Source organism: Canis aureus, chromosome 9 (genome assembly GCF_053574225.1).
Source record: "Canis aureus isolate CA01 chromosome 9, VMU_Caureus_v.1.0, whole genome shotgun sequence".
Taxonomy (NCBI): Eukaryota; Metazoa; Chordata; class Mammalia; order Carnivora; family Canidae; genus Canis; species Canis aureus.
In genome coordinates, this window is record NC_135619.1 from 2807193 (window position 1) to 2810112 (window position 2920).

Here is a 2920-nt window from a genome sequence, read left to right on the forward strand (position 1 = left end):
GCCTATCTGATCAGGCTAGAGAAGACAACAAAACATACATAGTTAGAAAAAAACTCCAATATATAGATTTCTGTAGAATTTCCTTTTTTTTCCCTCCTATCCTTCCTCTGCAAGGTATTGTTGCTATGTCCTGTTACTGGTTTTTGCTGCAATAAACCCTCTTTGTTTCAATCACAGCAAGAAACAAAAATCCAAACAGAAAACTCCTCTGAAAAGAGTAGAAAACAAAAGATTTTACCTACAAAAAGGGGAGGGGGAGACAGGAGGGACCTTGGTTTTGTTTTTAAAAAGGACTGAAGATTAACATTGAAAAATCAGGAGATGATGTGCAACCCTTTGTGCAAGGCAAAGCCCTCTGGTACTTCCGCCTCTGGTTTTGTTTTAAATTTCCTTTTTCTCTTCTGCGTGCGGATACTTCTCTCCATCTTCATGTTGTCAGTGTTTTGCTGTGTTTTGTGTTTTCTTGTTTAACTTTGTGTCACTACCTCAGTCTGCCCTCATGTCCCTTACACACAAACAAAATATTCCTTCAGCAGAGCGAAGAGGTGGCGGATGACCGGCACGCTCCACGACCGGCCCAGCAGTCTCTGCATCGCCAAGTGGCTCATGTTGGAGACATCAGTATAGTGGACAGGGAAGCCAAACACCCTTTCCATTTTAGTGCACCCTAAGATGTCCTCTTTCTCATTCATGAAGATGGGGACATGCTGGTCTTTGCCCTGCTTTATGGAGTTCGACCTAGTAGTAATGGTCCTCACTTTGCTGAACTTGGCTATCCAGCCATGCTCCAGACACTCCTGCAGCTCCAGCTTATCATTCACAGTGGATGCCAATGGCCTCCTGTTCATACCAGGAAGGTTCCCCCAGAAGTAGTGGGCCCTGTGTGCAGCTGACACTTCTTTGGCATTAATCATCATAGGGTTGGACTCGAGAATTCGCGAGATGTCCCTCTTGTCACTAATGCCCATGGCCACCACATTCTCAAAGAGCCGGAAGAAGGGGCGGTCATCTCCCTCCTTGGGCCGCGCATCATGCAGCAGGTGGTAGAACTCAAAGAAGAGCCGGCCAGTGCCCTCGTAGAGTCCTTTATGGGCAGGATTGATGATGGAGAGACCATTGCAAGGACTGCCCCCAATCACCAGATCCAATGGGCCCCACTCCTGGATATGCTTCTGCGTGACGCTGCAGACGTCCCCAACATACATGATCTTCCCCACCATGATGGAGTCCTTGCACACCTCGGAGGCGATGTAGCAGTCCACCTGAATCCCCAAATCCTTCAGCACCAGAAGCCCTGTAGCAATTCCATCAAATAGAGACAGCACCCGGATGGGCTTCCTCTTCTCAGCTGGGACAGGCAGGTAAACCTTCATAGGGTCAAATTCCTGGTCGTGGCTGTTGGTGAAGAACATCTGGAGCCATGAGGGCCAGTCGTCCCGCTGCCGCAGTAGCCCATAAGTGCCCTTGTGCCCACACATGTAGCAGTTCCAGGGGTCCTCCTTGATGGCTGCCAGGTGGCCCCCAGCCCCAATAAGAGATCCACACCCTCCACACAAAAACACCTGCAGCAGTTATTGTTCCCACACATGAGCACCTTGCGCCCCACCCCCCACAGCAAATGGTGTGGTAGGACTGGTAGCTGTCATCATCGTGGTGATACGTATGCACACTCCAGGAAGCAGTTCTTACAGTTTTGGCACATTTCTCCAACAAAGAGAGGGTGTTCCAGGGTAACGTTGAGGCTCCCACAAGAGATGCAAATGTCCTCGATGTTCCGGCACTTCTGCCGCACTTCGTACACCAGCTGCTCTCTTGTGCGTTCATCAATGATCTTAGGCTTCTCAGTCGTACTCTTTTGGGGCTTTTTGGCTGGGGGGGTAGTGCATAGGCAGCTGCCTCAGGTTCGACCCACATGTCTGTGTAAACTTCTTTGTAGGGGTTCTTCTCTTCTTCGGGTGGCTTCAGGCCCTTGGGGCCAGAAGGCTGGAACCCTCCGAGAGACCACTCGATCATCTGTTTGTTCTGCACCTCCACGGACTTGGCAGTGTCGCTCTCATCGCTGTCGTGGCACGCTGGGAACAACTTCCCTGCATGGCTACAGGCCACCTGCAGGACTTCATAGATGGCTTTGCGGTACATGGGCTGCTTGTTGTATGTGGCCTGGTGGAAAGCACTGCAGAAGGAGCTCAGCAGCATCAACTTCTCAACACACACCATCAAGAACTTGCCATCTCCAAACCACATGACCCAGCAGGTGCCTTCAGCTCCTCAGCTCTGGCCTGTCATCCACCAAGACACAATGCGGCCTGGCCACCAGGAGAAGCCCCGACGTTTCCCCCACACCAGCTCCCCAGTGCCAAAGCCCCGGCCGTCCTCGTAGGCCAGCTCATCGTTGGCTGCTTTGGTGGTGTTCTTGTCCCCAGCATCTGCCCCCACGGGCTCAGGTGTGGTGGCCACAGTGGGGGATGCAGGGTTGGTGGGCTGCTGCATTGCAGGAGGACTGGCCTCCTCCACCTTCTGAGACTCGCCAGACCCCTGGTTTTCTTCCACAGCATTCATTACTGCGATCACCTTGGCTTTTCTTCTCAGCCCATAAGGCCACGTGCAGCCCCTCTATGTGAAGATTCTTAGCAGCATTATTCATCATAGGCAATAGGTAGAAATGACCCAAATGTCCAAAGCTGGATAAAGAGGTTAACAAAGCTGGTATATCCATAAATACTACTGGGCCATAGAAAGGTATGAAGTATTGCTACGTATTATCATGTGGATTAAGCTAAGTGACAGGAGCCGATGGCAAACAAATCTACCCACCATATGATTCCATTTACATGAATTGTCCAAAACAGGTAAATAGAAACAGAAAGTAGATTAGTGGTTGCATAGGGCTGGAGTGAGGAAGGGTCAGAGGATGAAGGAT

The 2920-nt window shown here is 50.6% G+C and overlaps 1 pseudogene; it reads right to left on the reverse strand.

Moving 5' to 3' along the window:
- Nucleotides 1-244: 244 nt before the first annotated feature.
- Nucleotides 245-2577, reverse strand: LOC144319988 (DNA (cytosine-5)-methyltransferase 3A pseudogene; annotated as a pseudogene).
- Nucleotides 2578-2920: the final 343 nt, after the last annotated feature.